This window comes from Cetorhinus maximus, chromosome 5, assembly GCF_964194155.1.
Source record: "Cetorhinus maximus chromosome 5, sCetMax3.hap1.1, whole genome shotgun sequence".
In the NCBI taxonomy this organism is placed as follows: domain Eukaryota; kingdom Metazoa; phylum Chordata; class Chondrichthyes; order Lamniformes; family Cetorhinidae; genus Cetorhinus; species Cetorhinus maximus.
In genome coordinates this window covers 153,058,667-153,082,810 of record NC_135883.1, presented here as the reverse complement: position 1 = coordinate 153,082,810, position 24,144 = coordinate 153,058,667, and positions in this window count along the sequence as shown.

Genomic DNA, 24,144 nt, shown 5'->3' with positions numbered 1-24,144 from the left:
GGTCCTCCAGGGTCTGGTGGCTGTAGGGCTCCAGCATCTTCTGCTCCTCGGATGCCCGCGGCCTGAGCAAGGCCCTAATGGTAAGCCCCGACTTCTGCACGTCACACTTGTCCAGATGTGTTCTGGGCCGACGTGTTTTCCCGCTGGCGTTACGGTAAATTTGGTGTGGGGGGATGATTCCGGTTAGGCCTTACTTTGCATCCCATTGCTGGGGTGCAAATCGGGTTCACGCTGGCCACCAGTGGGGTTTGCATTCCGCCATGGCGGACATCATCTGATGATCCATTGTGCTTTCATGCCAGCATGAAACTGATTTCTGCCCCTCATGCCAAATCGTTCCCCCCACAACCCACCATGACGCCCGATCCAATGGAGTCTAAGTTCAATTCTTTGTAGAAAAAAGTCAATCAATAGTTTTAAAAAGCATCAATGAGGGAAGCCAAAAGGAACAAAACAGAGACTACAGGACTGAAGAAAATGGTTGGATATTTGAAAGAAAACCAGGGAAAACATTACATTTCCAAAGGGAAATAAAAAAGGATTGAAATTAAGAGCCTAGAATGACAAAATGCAAGGAAAGCTTCTCACAAAAGAATGTGAAGAGTTTCAGAAAAAAATTGGCAGAAGTGCAATTGCAGAATAAGAACTTAAAGGACAGAGCAGAGGAATTATGATCTGCTAAAGGAAAACTGATCAGTGTAGAGACCCAACGTCAATGTATTAAAGATGAGTTTGCAAAGGAACAATGAGAACTGATGAGAACACTGGGATGTTGCTCGCAAGGGGTAGAACACTTGAAAGGTGACTTGCAATACTTAAATGTCGAACTTCTAGAAGTACATTCACCAAAGATAGATCATCAATTAAAACTTGATGAACTTCAAGCATTAGGATTCTCTATTGAAAAAAGCAGAAAATGCCTCGAACAGGAGAAGCAATTGCTGATCAATCAGGACAGTTGCTTGGAAGCAGAATTAACACCAACACTGATGAGCTTCTTGAACTTTGGTCCAATCTGAACAGCATGAAAGCTGAGGTATGCAGTATGGAAATGCAAATCCAGACTTTGAAAGTAGCTAAGAGACTTTCTACAAAACAGATTGATGATCCAACGAGTGAATTGAAAGATTCTAAAAAGGACCCAGCGAAGATGGAAGATTCTGAACAGAACTGAATGCCCAAGTGAAGTTGTTAAACTTGTATAAGAGTTCCGCCCACAACTCTGAAACAAAGAAAGCTCAACTTACCAGAGTAGCTGCTGAGCTGAGTGAAAATACTCATAAGCTTGAAAAACAACTGGGAAAGATGAAAGCACTCAAAAATTTGGATAAAATTATGAAACAAGTGGGAATGAAAGGCCCATAGTTGAAACGTGAACTTCCATATACATTGGCCGCATGACTGGCATGGCAATGGAAGAAGCGGAAAAAGTGACAAGGAGATGAGAACAATGGTTGTCCGCCCCATGTTATGACCGATGCAGTTGGTAAAGCGGAATTATTTTTAAAAATCCCAGAGGGAAACTTTAAACAACTGTCATAACCTATAATTTTAAGTGTTATGTTTGAGATGCGACTCTAAATTCAGGAATCAGACCACCAGTTCTCAAGGTTTTACATTAAACTAAATGAAACATTTTATTAATTTACACAGGTTAAAAAATATACACATGGCGACAAATTACTACTATCATAACTATTAGCAAATTCCCAAACAAATTTGCATTAAGGCAACAGCAACCCATAGACTTAACCAATCACCAGGCAAAGCATTTTCACCTTATGAATTGAAAATGAGGTTCTTTTCACTTTGGTTCGTTTTAGACACAATGGTAGGCTTACAGGCTTTGATCTTACTTTGCCTCTGCTCTGCACACCCAAAACAGCTGTCTTGTTATACCTACCACCACTGAATCAATGCAAATTCTCATTGTCCCACCAGCCTCTTTGAACTCTACCTTTTAACAATGAAACCCCTTTGATAGTACCAATTTTATTAGTAATATAAACATATTGCTTGGTGGCTGCTAGATAGGTGTCCATTTTCACCCTACTTCTTGAATGCTCTATTCAAAAAATGCAAGTGCACACTATCTCTCTTACATATCAAAACTAGTACACATCAAAGCACCCAGACTAGCTGGCTTTAATCCAATTAAGACACACCCACAGACTAAACCACTATTTTAAAAGAAAAATGTTTTCCAACAGCATAATACGCATTAATAGCTTCATGACACCCACAAGGAATGTGTTAAGGTAGCAGCCACTGGTCAGCACAACAGCCAAACCAACCAAATGTGGTTCAACGTGAAAGAATGGAAAAAAAGGATGAAAACATACCCAGATGCCAGAACAACCCCCAAACCTACAGCATGAACCAGTAGTGACAGAGCCTACCACTCTTCCAACAATAGTGCGAATGAGATATGGAAGAGCGATATGGCCTCCAAACCGCCCAAACCTTTGAATTCCAGGACTTGAAGGGCGGAGGTGGGGCAGTGATAATGTCGTAATAATAATGTAAATGTATGATAGTAATAACAATGCAAGACATGGGGTAAAATATAATCACCTAAAATACATTGGATGAAGACTTGAGGAGGTGTAGTACAAGGGTTTGGCACATATAGGGTTAATGCGGGGCTGAGTACAGTAACACCCACACTGTAGCGTAAGAGAGCAAATGACCCACACCCAGGGTCAATTGAGCGTAGGACAGAGCTGCGTGTACCAGCAAGCATGCAGACAGTTCCTAGCTTACACCATTTACTGCATAGTTGGAAATAGATGTGAATCAGTAAAGACTTACAGTTAACTTATGTATGACCACGGAGACTTCTTCAGACTTAGCGACTGTAACCAACACCCTAGAACAACACTCATCCAGGCAAAAATAGAGTGTTCCATCACACTCCTAGCTTGTGCCTAATTGTAGATGGTGGAAAGGCTTTGATGAGTCAGGAGGTGAGTTACTCACTTCAGAATTCCCAGCCTCGAAGTTTCCCCAGTATTTATATATAATTTTTTTTATTAATTCACAGGATGTGGGTGTTGCTGGCTGGGCCAGCATTTATTGCCCATCCCTAGTTGCCCTTGAGGAGGTGATGGTGAGCTGCCTTCTTGAACCGCTGTAGTCCATGAGGTGTAGGTACACCCACAGTGCTGTTAGGAAGGCAGTTCCAGGACTTTAACCCAGTGACAGTGAAGGAACGGCAATATATTTCCAAGTCAGGATGGTAAGTGACTTGGAGGGGAACTTGGAGGTGGTGTTCCCATCTATCTGCTGCCCTTGTCCTTCCAGGTGGTAGTGGTCATGGGTTTGGAAGGTGCTGTCTAAGCAGCCTTGGTGAATTCCTACTGTGCATCTTGTAGATGGTACACACTGCTGCTATTGTGCATCGGTGATGGAGAGAGTGAATGTTTGTTGATGTGATGCCAATCAAGTGGGCTGCTTTGTCCTGGACGGTGACAAGCTTCTTCAGTGTTGTAGGAGCTGCACTCATCCAGGCAAGTGGGGAGTATTGCATCACATTCCTGAGTGGTGCTTTGTAGATGGTGGACAGGTTTTGGGGAGTCAGGAGGCGAGTTACTCGTCGCACGATTCCTAGCCTCTGACTTGCTCTTGTAGCCACAGTATTTATATGGCTAGTGCAGTTCAGTTTCTGGTCAATGGTAACCCCCAGGATGTTGATAGTGGGGAATTCAGTGATGGTAATGCCATTGAACATCAAGGGGCGATGGTTGGATTCTCTCTTGTTGGAGATGGTCACTGCCTGACACTTATGTGGCACAAATGTTACTTGCTACTTGTTAGACCAAGCCTGGATATTATCCAGGTCTTGCTGCATTTGGACATGAGTATCTGTGGACATGAGACTTCAGTATCTGAGGAGTCGTTAATGGTGCTGAACATTGTGCAATCATCAGTGAACATCCCCACTTCTGACCTTGTGGAGGAAGGAAGGTCATTGATGAAGCAGCTGAAGATGGTTGGGCCGAGGACATGACCCTGAGGGACTCCTGCAGTGATGTGCTGGAGCTGAGATGACTGACTTCCAACAACCACAACCATCATCCTTTGTGCTATGTATGACTCCAACCAGCGGAGAGTTTTCCTCCTCATTCCCATTGATTCCAGTTTTGCTAGGGCTCGTTGATGCCTCACTCGGTCAAATGCTGCCTTGATGTCAAGAGCAGTCATTCTCACCTCACCTCTGGAGTTCAGCTCTTTCTTCCATGTTTAAACCAAGGCTGTAATGAGGTCAGGAGCTGAGTGGCCCTGACGGAACCCAAACTGGGCATCAGTGAGCAGGTTATTGCTAAGCAAGTGCCGCTTGATAGCACTGTGTGACCCATTCCATTACTTTACTGATGATCGAGAGTAGACTGATGAGGCAGTAATTGGAAGGGTTGGATTTGTCCTGGTTTTTGTATACAGGACATACCTGGGCAATTTTCCACATAGCCAGGTAGATGCCAGTGTTGTAGCTGCACTGAAACAGCTTGGCTAGGGACGCTGCAAGTTCTGGAGCACAAGTCTTCAGTACTATTGCTGGAATGTTGTCAGGGCCTATAGCCTTTGCAGTATCCAGAGCCTTCAGCCGTTTCTTGATATCATGTGGAATGAATCAAATTGGCTGAAGACTAGCATCTGTGATGCTGGGGACCTCCGGAGGAGTCCGAGATGGATCATCCACTCAACACTTCTGGCTGAAAATTGACGCAAATGCTTCAGCCTTAACTTTTGCACTAATGTGCTGGGCTCCCCCATTATTGAGGATGGGGATATTTGTGAAGCCTCCTCCTCCAGTGAGTTGTTTAATCGTCAACCACCATTCAAGACTGAATGTGGCAGGACTGCAGAGCTTAGATCTGATACGTTGGTTGTGGGATCGCTTGGCTCTGTCTATCACTTGCTGCTTATGCTGTTTGGCACGAAAGTAGTCCTGTGTTATAGCTTCACCAGGTTGACATTTTTAGGAATGCCTGGTGCTGCTCCTGGTATGCTCTCCTGCATTCTTCTTTGAACCAATGTTGATCCCCTGGCTTGATGGTGATGGCAGAGTGGGGGATACGCCAGGCCTTGAGGTTATAGATTGTGTTTGAGTACAATTCTGCTGCTGCTGATGGTCCACTAGCCCCCAGATGTTCGTAAGGAGGACTTCGCAAGGCTGACAGGGCTGAGACTGCTGTTGTTATTTCCGGTGCCTAGGTTGATGCCGGGTGGTCCATCCGGTTTCATTCGTTTTTAGTAACTTTGTAGCGGTTTGCTGCAACTCAGTGACTTGCTAGGCCAATTCAGAGGGCATTTAAGAGTCAACCACATTGCTGTGTGTTTGGAGTTATGTGTAGGCTAGACCAGGTAAGGACGACAGATTTCCTCCCCTAAAGTTCATTAGTGAACCAGATGGGTCTTTACAACAATTGGCAATGGTTCCATGTTCATCGTTACACTACGGTCAAGCCTTTTGAGTGTTGTTGGAGCTGCATTCAACCTGGCAAGTGGGGTGTATTCCATCACCCTCCTGACTTGTGCCTTCTGGATGGTGGACAGGCTTTGGGGAGTGAGGAGGTGAATTACTCATCACAACATCCCTAGCTTCTGACCACGGTAGCCTCAGTATTTATATGGCTAGTCCAGTTCAGTTTCTGGTCAGTGGTAACCCCCAGGATGTCGTTAGTGGTGGATTCAGTGATGGTAATGCCATGGAACGTCAAGGGGCGATGCTTCAGCCTTAGCTTTTGCACTGATGTGCTGGGGTCCCCCATCATTGAGCATGGGGATACTTATGGAGCCTCCTCATCAAGTGAGTTGCTTAATCGTCCACCACCATTCACGACTGGATGTGGCAGGACTGCAGAGCATAGGCCTGATCCGTTGGTTGTGGGATCGCATAACTCTATCTATCACTTGCTGCTTATGCTGTTTGGCATGAAACTAGCCCTGCCTTATAGCTCCACCAGGCTGACACCGCATTTTTAAGTTTGCCTGGCACTGCTCCTGGCATGACCTCCTGCACTCTGCATAGTTGATCCCCTGGTTTGATGGTAATGGTAGAGTGAGGAAAATGCCCGGCCTTGAGGTTACAGATTGTGTTTGAGTACACCTCTGCTGCTGCTGATGGCCTGCAGCACCTCATGGATGCCCGGCCTTAAGTTGCTAGGTCTGTTTGAAATCTACCCCATTTAGCACAGTGGTAGTGTCACACGACACGATGGAGGTATCCTCAATGTGAAGGCAGGACTTTGTCCCCATAATGACTGTGCAGTGGTCACTGCTACCAATCCTGTCATGGACAGATACATCTATGACACGCAGGTTGGTGAGGTTGAGTATGTTTCTCCCTCAAGTTGGTTCCCTCACCAACTGCCGCAGACCCAGTCTAGCAGCTATGTCCTTTAGGACTCGGCTAGCTCGGTCAGTAGTGGTGCTACCAAGCTACTCTTGGTGATGGACATTGAAGTCCCCCACCCAGAGTACATTCTGTACCCTTACCACCCTCAGTGCTTCCCCCAATTGATGTTCAACATGGAGGAGCACTGATTCATCAGCTGAGGGAGGGTAGTACGTGATAATCAGCAGGAGGTTTCCTTGCCCATGTTTGACCTGATGCCATGAGACTTCATGGGGTCCAGAGTCAATGTTGAGGACTCCCAGGGCAACTCCCTTCCAACTGTATACCACTGTGCTGCCACATCTGCTGGGTCTGTCCTGCCGGTGGGACACGACATACCCAGGGACGGTGATGGTGGTGTCCGGGACATTATCTGTAAGGTATGATTCCATGAGGATGACTATGTCAGGCTGTTGCTTGACTAGTCTGTGAGACAGCTCTCCCAAATTTGGCACTAGCCCCCAGATGTTAGTAAGGAGGACTTTGCAGGGTTGACAGGACAGTGATTGCCGTTGTCATTTCCAATGCCTAGGTTGAATACAGATGATCTACCCGGATTCATTCCTTATGGATAGTCTAGCTAAGTTTCTGGTCACTGCTAACCCCAGAATGTTGATGGTGGTTGCTTCAGTGATGGTAAATCCATTGAACATCATGGCTGAGAACCTGTGCCCAAAGCCGCTGGCCTGCGGTTCACTCAACACCTGACTTCAGGACTCACCTCCACCAAACCAGTGAACTGTGGGTGTCATACTGCCTCAGTCAGGGCATTAGGAATTGCAGCCTATGCAGGCTCATAGGGAAGGTCCTGGGGAAGTTCGGGGAGATCGGACAATATAGTGGAGTAGGAAAGGCTATTCTGGGCCAGGAGGCATTTTGTGTGCTCTGGAAAGTTTCAAATTATGCCCTGACCAGTTCATTAACATAGATCGGAAAGATCAGTGGTCCTATTACCAACCCTTGGGGAAGATCAGTACATATTTTCCTTTCAGTCTATAATGCTTTCTGCTTCGAGTCTCGTAGCCAATTTCTTATCCATGCCTTATTTAATCTCAAGGGCTTTAATTCTGCCAATGAGTCTATTATGTGGTACTTTATTAAATACTCTTTGAAAATTCCTGTCCACATTCAGCTCAACTGCTCTCAGCCATCCTCTCTGTTGCTTTTATTTTGATTTGGAGCAGTGTGTGTTGTACAGCCAGGAGTATGTCTCATCTGCCGACCTCAGAATATGACTGCACCAGAGTGACCCATGCACTCCAGTCATCCTGTGATTTCTCTGAGTGAATGTGGTCCCCTGTCCAAAAACCTCCTTCCTTGGCGCGGATAGCACACCTCTGAAGTGCTTTGGGGCGACTTGCTATTTTAACGGCACCATATAAATGCAAGATGTTGTTGGAAATTGCCAGCCTCACCTTGAGAGACCAACAGGCTGGCTGAGGCTACTCTAGTGCAGTAGTGGAAATCTCATGAAGCTGGGGATGGTGCTGAGGCTGTTTGCTACATTGCACTCACGACTTTGCCATAAGTACAGCGCTGCCTCACCCAGAGAGGCCACAAGGCTATAGGGCATGGAGATATCATGCAGTGGGGCGGTATGGAGATTGCTTTAATCTGCATCTGACCTTGTGAGCGGTGCTTGACGCTGGCACTGGACTTTGAAAATGGAAAGATTTTCCATCCTCTCTTATTTTGACAGGCACAATAATTTGCCGAGAATGAAATGAATTGCATAACCTCTGCCTATCTATTTCAAGCGCTGAAGGCTTGGGGGAAAAAAAAACATTAGCAGTGTTATAAAGTGAAGCTCCGAGACGATGCGGAATACCTTTCTTAAAGCATTTACCAGGAAAGATAGAGATTTATCTTGACAGGTTATGTCCTTTTGTATCAGCTCGCTCTCTGGTTTGCAGGACAGAGAGAGAGAGAGAGATAGCGTGCACATAAATTGCCTGGCTATGGGTTATTTTTAATAATCCGATTATGCACAGAGACTCTCCAATCTCAAAACTACTGAGCCCCCGGGGGCTCGGAAATAAAAGTCGAACGCAGCGTAAAAATATGATTGCTTCCTGCGGAGATTTGGAATAATGTTTAGGAGAACAAACAAATCTGAGGCAAGGGTAAAAAAGGAAACACAAATGGGAACATTTCTCAGAAGTAAGAGCTCAATTTCAATAATTGTAGATAACGAAAGGATTTGATCTGATATATATCCATGGGAACTTCCACCTCACTAAAAATAGGGTGGCTCATTCATCCATCTTTTATGCAATTATCTGTTGGCCCTGGCATCCTTGGGAAAGCCTACTGTAATTTCTAGTAGGAAAATGAAAATAATCCCTATTATTCCAGCAACGGGAGCGTTGGGTCATCATCTAATAGGGAAGGTTGAATTGGTTTATCGGGAAATCCCGTTCTCTCTGGTGTCATTTTAGGTGTAAAAGAGGTTTACCCCAGGGTGGGGCATTTTATATCAATCAAGTTTTTTCAGAAGGAAGGAAGAAGTAGCATTTATAGGTCACCTTTCACAACCTTAGGGCATCCTCTGTACCTTATGAAATATATTTGAATTGCAGTCACCCTCGTGATTCAGAGAAATGCAGCAGCTCATGCGTGGGTGAAAAGAACCCAAAAACACTGCAGTAAGGTAACGACCGGATCACTATCATAATCAGAAGAACTCCCCTTTCCTAATCTTGCCTGGATACCGCCATGGGATCTTTTAGATCCACATGAGAGAACAGTTGGGAATGCAACACTTCCAACAGAAAGAATTTATTTTTATTCATTCTTGGGATGTGGGTATCACAGGCTAGGCCAGCATTTATTACACATCCTTCAGTGCTAGTGGTGGTAAGCTGCCTTCTTGAACCGCTGCAGTCCATGAGGTGTAGGTACACCCACAGTGCTGTTAGGAAGGGAGTTCCGGGATTTTAACCCAGCGGCAGTGAAGAAACGGTGATATATTTCCAAGTCAGGATGGCGTGTGACTTCGAGGGGAACTTCCAGGTGGTGGTATTCCCATGTATCTGCTGCCCTACTCCTCCTAGGTGGTAGAGGTCGCAGGTTTGGAAAGTGCTGTCGAAGGAGCCTTGGCAAGTTGCTGTTGCACATCTTATATATGGTACACACTGCTGCCACTCTGTTGGTGGTGGAGGGATTGAATGTTCAAGGTGGTGATGAGGTGCCAATCGAGTAGGCTGCTTTGTTGTGGATGGTGTTGAGCTCCTTGAGTATTGTGAGAGCTGCACTCATCCAGGTGGGTGGAGAGTATTCCATCAAACTCCTGACTTGTGCCTTGTGGATTGTGGGCAGGCTTTGGGAGTGAGGAGGAGAGTTACTCACTTCAGAATTCCCAGCATCAGACCTGCTCTTGTATGTATGGTCCAGTTAAGTTTCTGGTCAATGGTGACCCTTAAGAGGTCGATGGTGGGGGATTCAGCAATGGTAATGCCATTGAATGTCAAGGATTCACTGTTGTTGGAGATGGTCATTGCCTGGCACTGTGGCACGAATGTTACTTGCTACTTATCAGCCCAAGTCTGAATGTTGTCCAAGTCTTGTGGCATGTGGGCACAGATTGCTTCATTATCTAGGAAGTTGCGAATGGTGCTGAACATTGTGCAATCATCAGACAGCCCAATTTCTAACCTTCTAGTGGAGGGAAGGCCATTGGTGAATTAGCTGAAGGTATTTCAGCCAAGGATACTACCTAACTGAAGTGTCGGCCTAGATTTTTGACTGAGTTCCACTGGAGCAGGACTATATCCACAACCTCCCTGACTCAGGGGTGGGAGTACCCCCACTGATTCATGGCTACCTCTGGATATTTCAGTCCAAATCTGCTCATAGGGTGAAATTTGTGAGTGGTTCCATTAGTTTATTAATTTGTTTTAATCTTGGGAATACTGTTAGTTAACATTCTAAATCAGTGACCTGTTTCATTATCCATTGGAGACCAATACCGTCCAACCCCCAACCCCAATCCAACTCCCACACCCTTTCTCAGCGGCAATGCACTAACATTTTCGAAAATCCAAACTTTGAAATGACCATTCAGGCAAGCAAGTCCACTCTATCCAGCATTGAAACCTGACTGGGCTACTTTGGGCACCATCTCCCCACCCTGCCTCAGATAAACCTCTGCTTCAAACAATTACTTCGTTGACTACTTTCGAGCGAACTGAGAGAGCAGGTAGATAACCAGGACTTCAGGAGTGCCCTGGTGTCTCTAGGGCACTGAAGAGTAAGCTGCCCTGAGCAACCCCAGGTAAAAATAACAGGAGCATTAAAATAGGCCACGTTTCATTTTTCAGTTACTTTGGGTGTTTATTGGTCATATAAATACGGGAACTGAGAGGGAGAAGAGGCTGCTTGACAGTCAAGAATCATACAATGGAGTCGGAAAATGTCTGTTCGCTTTGCAATTGGCATGGGAAGATGACCTGCCATGAATGGTTTGGGTAGACCAATAGCAGGGGTGCGTGGATAGGATATTAACATAAGGAATAGGAGTAAGAGTAAGCCACAGGACCCTTTGAGCCTGCTTCGCCATTCAATAAGATTGTGTTGTTCTTCAAGCTCAACTCCACCTTCCTACCATATGCCCTTGATTCCCTTAATGCCCAAAAATCTATTCATCTCATTCTTGAGTAAATGTCATCGACTAAACATCCACATCTCTCTGGGGTAGAGAATTCCAATTTCTAAATGAAGAAATTTCTCCTCATCTCAGTCCTAAATGTCTGACCCTTTATCCTGAGACTGTAGTTCTAGACTTCGCAACCAGGGGACACAACCTCATCACATGATGCAACCCCCAGAAATACATCCAACCAGAGTTGTTAACCCTGAAGGTAACTAAACTGCCCTGGAGCTCGGAAGTTATGGCCCAACATGTTTTCAAGATACAGAAAAAGCATTCACTAAAAGAAGCTGTACCATACGGCCACAGTTGGCGATACATCTCAACCATTAATTGACTGTGCAAACTAATGAGCAACTTGTTTCATTTGCAGCTGTATAATAAGGGACCTAAGGAAAGAACTTGCATTTATAAATTGCCTTTCATAACTTCAGGGCAGATTTCCAATGAAGTGCATTCTTTTGAGGTGTTGTAGGCAGGGGGAAACCTGCATTCCATTCACATGGCGGAACTCAAGTGTTTTAATACATAATCATTGACTAAATAAGGGAATGTTAAAGGAATTGAACACCATTGCTTTAGGCTTTTGTGAAGGAGCATGGTTACAGCCCATCATGATTCTGGCACCATGCTGGACATTGGTTTTGTTTGTTCTGGACGCACGGCAGAGGATTTGGGCCCAAAAGTCTGGGGCAAGGTTTGAAATATTTTCCAAAAACCAGGAAAATCAGTATGTCAACATGGCACAAATCCATTGTGGAAGTGTGGAAACAGTTAATGTTACACTTGTTGTAAATGTAGTCTAAGGATCTGGCACTTATAGGGTTAACATGGGACTGAGTACTTTACCGCCCACATAGTGATGTAAGAGAACACATGACCTGCACCCAGGGTCAGTCAAGTGTTGGACAGAGCCATGTGTACCAGCAAGCATGGAGACAGTTCCTAGCTTGTACCCTTTACTGTATATCTGTAAATAAATCTAAGAGTCAATAAAGACTTAAGTTAACCTATATGTGACTACAAAGACTTCTTCAGACATACCGACTGTATTCAACATCCTACAACAGGAAAGATTGTATTAAATTCACTGATGGTAACTAGCTTTTTTATCAGATAGTTTGCTGGACGGTTTTGTGAACCATCTTGCACTGAAACTTTTGATATCTTTCTTTCGGCTAATAGCTTATTCAGTACATATATCTTCCAGTAGGTCTGTAAAACAGCTTTGTAAAATGAAGTAGGAGGCGGAAGGCTACATTCAAGACTTTTTCAGATGCCTACGATGACTCTCTGCCTCTAACCATCTTGACCGTCATGTTCTCTACCTCTTCAGGTGGCAGCAACTCATTGCAAGTCCTGTCGGATCTCCTTCTTAGCTGCAAGAAAGAAGGTCGGGCAGAATATTGCGTCCCGCAGGCGGGCACGCGCCCGATCTGATCAGGAGTAAAATAGTGCGCGATGGCGTCGGGCTAGTGTCCCAACGTCATCGCGCACTTGCATGATATTTCACTCAGCGGGCACGAATGGGTGCCGGAGTAGCACCCACCATTAATTAAGCGGCCACCTAAGGCCCTTAAGAGTCCAATTGAATGCGATTTTTCCTTGCCAGTGTGATTTCCAGCTTGTCGCTCAGGCAAAACAGGCAGGCGGCTAGCCAACATTTTCACAAACCTCACCCATGCGCAGGGTAGAAAGGGTGAGCAGCAATGCCAGTGTGAGTAGCGAGGAGTTTTAGAGAGATTGCTGTTGGTTGCTTATTGGTACTTGGCAGCCTCATTTCTGTTCAGGGCTTCATCCTTTGTATTTGCAGGTTTCAATTCAGGACTGTCTACAAGGCCCTCGGAGGATTCAGACCTTGGGGACCCCTCAAGGTAACAGACAGCCTTCCCTTACCCTAGTAATGAGGGTTGTGGCCTCCGCTGGAGGCACCTTCTCCTCTGAGGATGTGAGGGGCAGAAGGGAGAGGAGGCCACGTAACCCTGTGCAGCTTCCAGAGGAGGGACCTGAGGGAGGAGAGGCGCAAGCACAAGGGGTGCAGGGCCAGCAGGCAACCCAAGGCAGAAGAGGCCACAGAAGATGCCACTATCCTACTGCCAGGGTTTACAGGCGGCGATGCAGCTACCTCAATGTGCCTGAGGTGCAACGTTGAAGGAGGCTCTGCCTCGCAAGGGACACCGTAACCTCCATTTGCCAGATGATTGGGCCTGAGATCAGTTCCGACTGTGTGGGTGGACACCCCATGCCAGTGGCTTTGAAGGTCACAGTGGCCCTTAACTTCTACGCCTCCAACTCTTTCCAGGGCTCAGTGGGGGATCTGTGTGGAGTCTCCCAATCAGCTGTCCACAGTTGCGTCAAACTGGTGACAGAAGCTCTGATCAGGCAGATAATGACATTTATTTTTTACTGTATAGACCAGGCCAGTCAGGCTGAGTGAGCCAGAGGCTTTGCAGTGATTGCTGGGATCCCCCGTACCCAGGGTGCCATTAACTGCACACATGTGGCCATCAAAGCACCAGTGGGTCAGCCGGGAGCCTTCGTTAACATGAAAGGATTTCACTCCATGAATGTGCAGATAGTGTGTGACCACAGGATGCAGATTCTGTCATGAGGATGGGATTATCATAGTGGTATTGTCACTGGACTATTAATCCAGAGACCCAGGAAAATGCTCCGGGGACCTGGGTTCGAATCGCCATGGCAGATGGGAGAATTTGAATTAAATAAATATCTGGAAATAAAGTCTAATAATGACCATGAAACCATTGTCGATTGTTGTGAAAACCCATCTGGTTCACTAATCTCCTTGAGGGAAGGAAATCTGCTGTCCTGACCTGGTCTGGCCTACATATGACTCCAGACCAAAGCAATGTGGTTGACTCTTAGCCTAGCAAGCCACTCAGTTTTATCAAGCCGCTACAAAGTCTCACAAAAGGAATGAAACTGGATGGACCATCCGGCATCAACATAGGCACTGGAAATGACAACGGCAATCTCAGCCCTGTCAGCCTTGCAAAGTCCTCCTTACTAACATCTGGGGGCTAGTGCCAAAATTGGGAGCGCTGTCTCACAGACTAGTCAAGTAACAGCCTGACATAGGCTGGGAATTTCCAGCCCCGTTGTGGGTGGGACCCTCCGCAGGCGAGGCGGCACCCCAGCCAGAGGTCCACTGACTTGCGGAGGGACCAGACGATCCAAGCAGCAGGCGGGTGTGGAAGATCCCACCTATAGTCATCCTCATGGAATCACATCTTACAGATAATGTCTCAGACACCACCATCACCATCCCTGGGTATGTCCTGTCCCACTGGCAGGACAGACCCAGCAGAGGTGGCAGGCACAGTGGTCTACAGTAAGGAGGGAGTTGCCCTGGGAGTCCTCAATATCAGCTCCAGACCCCATGAAGTCTCGTGGCATCCAGTCAAACACGGGCAAGGAAACCTCCTACTGATTATCACGTACCGCTCTCCCTCAGCTGATGAATCAGTGCTCCTCCATGTCTAACACCATTTGCAGGAAGCACTGAGGGTGGCAAGGGCACAGAATGTACACTGGGTGGGGTCTTCAATGTCCATTACCAAGAGTGGCTTGGTAGCACCACTACTGACCAGGCTGGCTGAGTCCTAAATAACATAGCTGCTGGACTATGTTTGCGGCAGGTGGTGAGGGAACCAGCAAGAGGGAAAAAAATGCTTGACCTCAATCTCACCAACCTGCCTGCCGCAGATGCATCTGTCCATGACAGTATCAGTAGGAGTGGCCATCGCACAATCCTTGTGGAGACAAAGTCCCGCCTTCACACTGAGGATACCCTCCATCATGTTGTGTGGCACTACCACCGTGCTAAATGGGATAGACTGAAGACTGGGCATCCATGAGGCATCAGCAGCAGCAGAATTGTACTCGAATACAATCTTTAACCTCATGGCCCGACATCTCCCCCACTCTACCATTACCATCAAGCGAGGGGATCAACCCTGGTTCAATGAAGAGTGCAGGAGGGCATGCCAGGAGCAGCACCAGGCATACCTAACAATGACATGTCAGCCTTGTGAAGCTATAACATAGGGCTACTTGCGTGCCAAACAGCATAAGCAGCAAGTGATAGACAAAGCTAAGCGATCCCACAACCAATGGATCACGTCTAAGCTCTGCAGTCCTGCCACATCCAGTCGTGAATGGTGGTGGACAATTAAACAACTCATTGGAGGAAGAGGCCCCATTAATATCCCCATCCTCAATGATGGAGGAGCCCAGCACAGCAGTGAAGATAAGGCTGAAGCATCTGCTACAATCTTCAGCCAGAAGTGCCAAGTGGACGATTCATCTCGGCCTCCTCCGGAGGTCCCCAACATCACAGATGCCAGTCTTCAGCCAATTCAATTCAGTCCATATGATATCAAGGAATGAACATACGAACATGCAAACATACGAATTAGGAGCAGGAGTAGGCCATTTGGCCCTTCAAGCCTGCTCCACCATTTGATAAGGTCATGGCTGATTTGATTATGGCCTCAACTCTATTTTCCTATTTACTCCCTATAACTTTTGACACCCTTGTCAATCAAGAACCTATTTAACTCAGCCTTGAATATATTAAAAGACCCGGTCCCCATTGCTCTCTGGGGGAGGGGATTCCACAGACTAATGACCCCCTGAAAAAGAGTGATAATGAGCTGGAACTTGCAGCCTATGGGGGAAGGGGGGGGTGGGGGGGCGGGTGGGGGGGAGGTGGAAATGTGGGCCAGCGACTGGCTACGTGCCTGATATTGTGGGCCCTGTATTGAACAGGACCAGGACCACATGAACAGGAGTGTGCAGCCTGTGCCCCACCCACCATTTTTCAGGCGCAATAGGGCCCAGAGTCAGTTAGCCAGATCTAAGGGAGAGATGACGCCGCATTTTTGTGTGCCCAATTGTGTTGGCATGGAGGTGGATGACCCAAAAAAGAAAGGTGCCCACAGCCTGCGTGTTGGTCTGCCACACTTATTCCTGACCTTGCTGATTTTCGCAAAGGTGCTGTGAAGGCAGGTAAACGATGCTGCCTGCATCTATGGGGAGGCAGTGGTGTAGTGGTATTGTCATTGGACTGGTATTCCATTGATCCAGGGTGATCCTCTGGGGACCTGGGTTTGAATCCTATCACGGCAGATGGTGAAATTTGAATTCAATGAAAATCTGGAATTGAAAGTCTGATGACAAAGCCATTGTTGTAAAAACCCATCTGGTTCACTAATACCCTTTAGGGAAAGAAATCTGCTGTCCCTACATGTGACTCCAGACCCACAGCAATGTGGTTGACTCTTAAATGCTCCCTGAGCAAGGGCAATTAGGGATGGGCAATAAATGCTGGCCCAGCCAGTGAAGCCCACATCCCATGAATAATAAAAAAAAGGGGGGTGTAGATATAATTAAGGAGCTCATTAAGAGCAACAAACGTCCTGAGATTTTTGCCATTGGAACCTGTTTAAAGTTGAACTACCCCAGCCTGCCGGGAACACGATGGACAGAGTTAAAAAAATTCTATTTAATTTTTTAAAGTATAAGTTTTGGCGAAAATGAAATTTTAACAACACTATTCTTGGTTCCAGCTCTTCCTCTGCCCTGGCCATTTTGAAGATGCTGGTTCTTCCCTTTTGATAAATCACTTGTGCATTTGTAGGGTGTTCGGGGCTGAAAGGGTTAATCTGTGGGACTGGAGAAACAGCCCTGCCCATGTGATGATGTAAGACACACATGACCAAGAGTCAAAAAGGAGAAAGCTCATGGCTTAGACTGAGTATAATACCTGAAGTCCTGTATATCTGTAAATAGCTCTGCTCCTCCAATGAACCAGTCATTGTTCAGATATATTGATGCCTCTGCAAACATTCCTAAGTCAGTGAAAACCAACATACAATCTAGTGGTAGCTGTGAAAGACCCCAGAATCTCAGAAAAGCAGCTTTAAAAAAGGTTGCAAGCCCGAACTGAAAGAAAGGCGTCAAAACTGAAGACTTCAATAAGATAGTTGAACATTTCCAAAACAGCTCCATGGAAGATATGAAGGCTAAGATGCATCAGCGGAGAACAAATCAACTGTTCATCTCACTAAGAGCCACACCATAGCACCACATGGAGGTCCTTGAAAAATCCTGATCTAGCAGAAGAGTCAAAGAACCTGGCGATGATCAAGGAAGAGTGAGCAAATACTGAAAAAGCCCCAAAATCGTCAAATTAATGGGGCAGTAAGCAGCCAGCAGTGGGAAAAAAATTAATTTCAACAAGCGCAGGTTTTGATACACCCCGTAGCCCGGGTCCGAGGTTGGCGGCATTACACATGGCAACCGCGAAGCAGCAATTAAAAAAAAATTTGACTGCTCAAACGCGATTCCCCAATGGGAGGAAAGCAGTGAACAGGATTTAATAGTGACTTCCAGTGATTAGATTCAAAATTGTAGAAATTATGGTTTGATATAGTGTGTAATGTACCTTTAAGAATGACACTTGTTAAGGAAGATCACATGACTTGTGGTAACCAATAGGAGAGTAGCATGGCCTACCTCAGGAGACAGTGTAGAGGTAGAGTTGGAGTTGAAAGCACACGTGTAGTTGCTGCTGAGTATATTGTAAGTGAACTTAACAGCCTGAATTTTTCCCGTGTCAGGCGGGCTCGGCGGGAGCGGGCTGGGGCTGTCGGAGAGCCGACCACCGCCCACGATCAGCTCCGCACCGCGATTTCACACCAATTAAAGCCCAGCCTGTGTGGATCGCGACCGGTAAGCGCTAATTGTGCGGTCGGGGGAGGAGGGAGAGTCGGGCCTAGCGTGCAGTTCGTGCATGCGCGCGCAAGAGTGCTTCAATCTCCCTGAGGCACGGAGCTGCCTCAGGGAAGTTGAAGTGCTTTTTTAAAAAATGAAGACCTTAATAATTTAGTGCAGCATGTCCCCTCTTGAGACTGTGTCACATGAGAACGGACATGTTTTTATTTTCAAAATAAATGTTTAAATGCTCGTGGATGAGTTTTCCTAAAAAATGTAAAGGCCGCTTTGGCCTTTTTGCCTGCCTGCCAACCTTTAGGTTGGACAGATGGTGTAAATTTCAAGTTAATGAGGTCCTTAATGGCTTTATTAGGCCTTTTAATTATCGGCAGACGTGCAGCCGACTCCAGTGCGTGCCTGCCGAACGAAATATCGCGCGGGTGCACGATGACATTGGGTCTCATGCCTGATGTCACCACACGTCATATAACGTTCCGGCGTATCAGGTGCGCGCCCACATGCCAAAGGTAAAATTCAGGCCAATATTTCCATCCAAAAAGTGTCTGCAGATCAACTCTGTCATTAATAGCACAACTCGGGCACCCTACAATAAACTGGCAATGAGGATAAAGCAGGATTGAACAGAAGAAATCAAGTTAGAAAGAAATCAACACTCTACATCGCCCAGTGATTGTAAGTAGCAGGCTCTGTTACAATGGAACAAGTTATCCTCTCTCAAAATGCCACAATTTGGGAGAATTGGCCCTTTTGTACCAGCCACAGATGATTGGCCTCAATACATAGAATGCCTCATGTTCCTTTTTCAAGCAAACGAGATTACGGGAGAAGAGAAGATGCGAGCGATCCTCTTGATTACTTGTGGGAGCAAAACCTACAGTCTGAATCAAAGTTTGAAGACACTCAGTGCCCCAGATTGGAAGAATTTCGAACAATTGGTGGACCTCGTGAAGGGTCACTTTCAACCAAAGCTCTCAGTCACGATGCAGATGTTCAGGGTGAATTCGAGAAATAGAGCCCGGGTGAGACAATTGCATGCTACATGGGCAAACCTGAAGCAGTTAGCAGAACATTGTGAGCTCGGTACAACTCTGAACGATCTGGCCAGAGATTGTTTAGCGTGTGGTGTGAAATAGGACTCTGTTCAGAAAAGATTATTGTCCGAAGTGAATCTGGATTTCAAGAAGACACTGGAGATAGCGCTGGCCATGGAAAGCACAGTGAAAGATACAAGAGCAATGCGGGTGTGCAAGATGGCGCCATCCTCCACATCGGGCGGGAAATCCCAGCCGAAAGAGGTAGAAAAAGCGAGACTCTACCGAGAAGCGAGAAACAGCCCCCGCTAGCCGAAAAATAAAGAAAAATAACTTATCAGCGGAATCAAAGAATAGTTTTAATAGAGGTGGAAACAAGCAGTCTTATTGCGATTGGCAGTTTCAAAAAATCAAATGCTACTATTGTCATAGAAATGGACATATGATGAGTCAATGTAAGGAAAGATTTAAACAGGCTTGTAAACAAAAGAAGAAGCTCAGTGAATCTACAATATAGAAGAGCCTGGAACAACAAATTCAGACATTTACTGTTGTTTAATCTGAAAGTTGGAAAGACAGAACCAATATTTGTCACAGTGAAAGTGAATGGAAAACATGTTAGAATGGAAATGGACACAGGAGCTTCCACTACAGTAATTGGGGAACATACCTTCAGATATCCTAATAATGGTGACCATCAATTAAGTTTAGAAGGAACAACCGTCAAGCTAAAAACACATACAGATGAAGACATTCAGGTAAAAGGCATAAGCAGAGTAACTGTCCATTATGGAAGCTAATCAGCAAAGCTACCCTTGACAGTGGGAGCAGGCGAAGGGCCAAGTGTCCTGGGGTGAAATTAGTCAAGGAGAGTGGGCTGACATTTTCCAGTTGAGAGCAAGTGGGCTACCAGAGCTACTTAGAAGTACGCCACCGTCTTTAAGGATGGACTGGGGAAAATCCAGGGCCTGGATCTGGAAGCAACCCCTCACTTCATGAAGGGAAGACCGGTTCTATATGCCCTGCGAGAAAAAGTCGACATTGAACTGAACAGACTAGAGAAACTGGGTGTCATACAACCTGTTCAGTTTTCAGAATGGACAGCATCCATAGTCCCCTTCCTTAAACCTGACCAAAGAGTTCGAATTTGTGGAGACTACAAACTGACGGTTAATAGAGTAGCTAAGCTAGAAAGGTACCCCATTCCAAAAATTGAAGACCTATATGCCAAGCTGGCAGGAGGGACAATGTACGCAAAGCTTGACATGAGCCATGCTTATCAACAATTAGGATTGGATAATGTCTCCCAAGAATTTGTCACAATTAATACTCACAAAGTGTTGCACCAATACACACGAATGCCTTTCAGTGTCTCCTCCACTTGTGCCATCTTTCAGAGAACAATGAAAAGCCAACTGCAGGGACTGCCGCAGGTTGTAATCTATTTAGACAATGTATTGGTGACAGGATTCACTGATAAAGAGCATTTGGCAAACTTAGAAGAAGTCAACATTTCTTGCGAGCTGGAGTGCATTTAAAAAAAAGAAAAGTGCATGTTCCAAGCTGGGGAGGTAATCTATTTGGGTCACCGGGTAGATTCACAGGGTCTCCATCCGGCTGAGGAGAAAGTGAGAGCCATAAGAGAGGGACCCGCACCAAAGAACGCCTCAGAGCTCAAATCATTCCTAGGAATGATCTACTATTATGGGCTGTTCTTACCCAATTTGTCTACAGTGCTAGACTCCTGCATTCTCTACTCAAAAAGAATCAATGTTGGTCTTGGGAGGCGCCCCAGATAGAAGCATTCATAAAGGTGAAACAATTGTTACACTTGTCCAATCTATTGGTGCAGTATGACCAGGCTAAAGAGTTTTTGCTGACATGTGACATCTCCCTACGGAGCGGGAGCACTGCTCTCTCATTGGATGGACGATGGCATGGAACGGCCAATAGGTTATGTATCAAGAACGCTCACCACAGCGGAAAAGGGATACTCGCAGATAGAAAAAGGCCTGTCTATCATCTTTGGTGTCAAGAAATTTCACCAGTATGTACATGGCCGCCATTTACAGACATTTCAGACCACAAACCACTGCTAGGATTGTTTATTGAGGACAAAGCTATATCACCCATAGCTTCAGCAAGAAAATAACGATGGGCCTTAATTCTGGCAGCATACGAATACACTTTCGTACATAGGCCTAGCAATCAAATCGCAAATGCCGGTGCCCTTAGTTATTTACAAGGAAATGATGAGCATGTCCCAGTTCCACAGGAACTTGTTTTACTGTTAAATTTCTTAGATTCCTCACCAAACTCAGCATTCGTAAATGCTGTGCCGTTATAGGAAATGACTACTTCTGGTAGTCTGCGAATGGCAAAACTCTGATGTAGTTTCTCAATTACAGTGCCTGATGTTGGTGACTTCACCTCATATGCATCTAACAATTTTGAATAGGTATCGACAATGAGCAGAAACATTGTTCCCAGGAAAGGTCCAACGTGGTCAATGTGTAACTGCACCCAGGGTCTACCTGGCCACTCCTATGGGTGCAATGGAACTGTCACTCGCAACTTTTGCAGATGCTGACGTTGTACAGAGTGCTTTACTAAACTCTCTATTTTGTCAACCATCCCAGGCCACCATAGATAGCTGCATGCTATGGTCTTCATTCAGGAAATTCCTGGATTGGCAGTGTGGAGTTCAATTAAAAGTGGCTCCCTTCCCTTTGGAGGAACTATCACTCGTGCTCCACACAATAAGATGCCATCCTGGCTGGTTATTTCATGTCTTCTGTCACATGAGCAGGGACATGTTATAAATGAGATTAAACATTTTTATTCGACTTTTAATTCCTTTTGGAAGCCACATCTCACCCATGGATGAGGTTTCATAAAAAATCCAAAGGCCGTTTGACCGAATTGCACTTAATTATTACTTTAAATGCCTTAATAGGCCTGTTAATTGCCAACTCCAGCGTGTGCCCACCGACCGAAATATCACACGAGTGCGCGATGACGTCAGGACCCTCGTCCAATGTCATTGCGCATCATTTTACGCTCGAGTGGGTTGGGCGTGCGCATGCTCAGCGAAAAATTCTGGCCTTAAAGTTTCTACCCAAGAAGTGTCTGCCGATCAACTCTATCATTAATAGCACAACTCAGCCACCCTACAACAAAACTTCTGTGAAGTTTCGGAATGATTACCAAAAAGGGTCACTGACTGGCAGTGGCTATCAGTGAAAGGCTGATCAGCACGGGGAAACTCCATTACTGCAACAGGAGTTTTAAAAATCCAGGCAGACCCCGTAGGAGCTTAAAACATCTATGGGGCAGGATTTTCCGTGCCCGCTGGTGTTGGGCGTATTCGGCGGCGTGAGCGGACAATATGGCAAGAAAGCCACAAGGCCGTGAAACCAGTTTGCGATCGCCCGCGCAGCCCGTCGATGGCGGGCAATGTTTCCTGCCGTCGGACGTCGGGAACCTCATTGTAATACATCTGCACATCATTATGAGGCCAGCCCACCGGAATCATCCCCGCCCGGCTGGATAGCACGCCGACGTGTTTTACAACAGCATGTATAAGGCTCTCTCTCTCTCTCTCTCTCTCCCCTTGTCCAGTCCCTTCCCACCTACATCCATGATTCCTCTGACATCTTACATCATATCAACAATTTCCAGTTCCCTGGCCCCAACCACCTCCTCTTCACCATGGACGTCCAATCCCTCTACACCTCCATCCCCCGCCAGGATGGTCTGATGGCTCTCCGCTTCTTCCTCGAACAGAGGCCCGAACAATCCCCATCCAGCACACTCTCCTCCGTCTGGCTAAACTTGTTCTCTCACTGAACAATTTCTCCTTTAACTCCTCTCACTTCCTCCAAATAAAAGGTGTGGCTATGGGTACCCGCATGGGCCCCAGTTATGCCTGCCTCTTTATGGGGTATGTCGAACATTCCTTGTTCCAGTCCTACTCCGGCCCCCTCCCACAACTCTTTCTCCGGTACATCGATGATTACTTCGGTGCTGCTTCATGCTCTTGTCTGGACCTGGAAAAATGTATTAATTTTGCTTCCAATTTCCACCCCTCCATCACTTTCACATGGTCCATCTCTGACACTTCCCTTCCCTTCCTTGACCTCTCTGTCTCAATTTCTGGTGATAGACTGTCCACCAATATCCATTACAAGCCTACTGACTCCCACAGCTACCTCGACTACAGCTCCTCACACCCCGCTTCCTGTAAGGACTCCATCCCATTCTCTCAGTTCCTTCGCCTCCGTCGCATCTGTTCTGATGATGCCACTTTCAAAAACAGTTCCTCTGACATGTCCTCCTTCTTCCTTAACCGAGGTTTTCCACCCACTGTGGTTAACAGGGCCCTCAACCGTGTCCGGCCCATCTCCCGCGCATCTGCCCTCACACCCTCTCCCTCCCAGAAACATGATAGGGTACCCCTTGTCCTCACTTATCACCCCACCAGCCTCCGCATTCAAAGGATCATCCTCCGTCATTTCCGCCATCTGCAGCATGATGCCACCACCAAACACATCTTTCCTTCATCCCCCCTGGCGGCATTCCGCAGGGATCGTTCCCTCCGGGACACCCTGGTCTACTCCTCCATCACCCCCTACACCTCAACCCCCTCCTATGGCACCTTCCCATGCAACTGCAGAAGTTGTAACACCTGCCCCTTCACTTCCCCCCTCCTCACCGTCCAAGAGCCCAAACATTCCTTTCAAGTGAAGCAGCATTTCACTTGCACTTCCCTCAATTTAGTCTACTGCATTCGTTGCTCCCAATGCGGTTTCCTCTACATTGGAGAGACCAAACGCAGACTGGGTGACCGCTTTGCAGAACACCTTCGGTCTGTCCGCAAGCATTACCCAGACCTCCCTGTCGCCTGCCATTTCAACACTCCAGCCTGCTCTCATGCCCACATGTCCATCCTTGGCCTGCTGCATTGTTCCAGTGAAGCTCTACACAAACTGGAGGAACAGCACCTCATCTTCCGACTAGGCACTTTACAGCCTTCCGGACTGAATATTGAGTTCAACAATTTTAGATCATGAACTCTCTCCTCCATCCCCACCCTCTTTCTGATTTCCCCCCCCCCTTTTTTTCCAATAATTTATATAGATTTTTCTTTTCCCACCTATTTCCATTATTTTTAAATGTATTTCCATCCATTGTTTTATCTCTACCTTTTAGCATTTTTCGATTCCTTCACCCCACCCCACCCCCACTAGGGCTACCTGTACCTTGTTTGTCCTGCTTTCTACCCTTAATTAGCACATTCCTTAGATAAT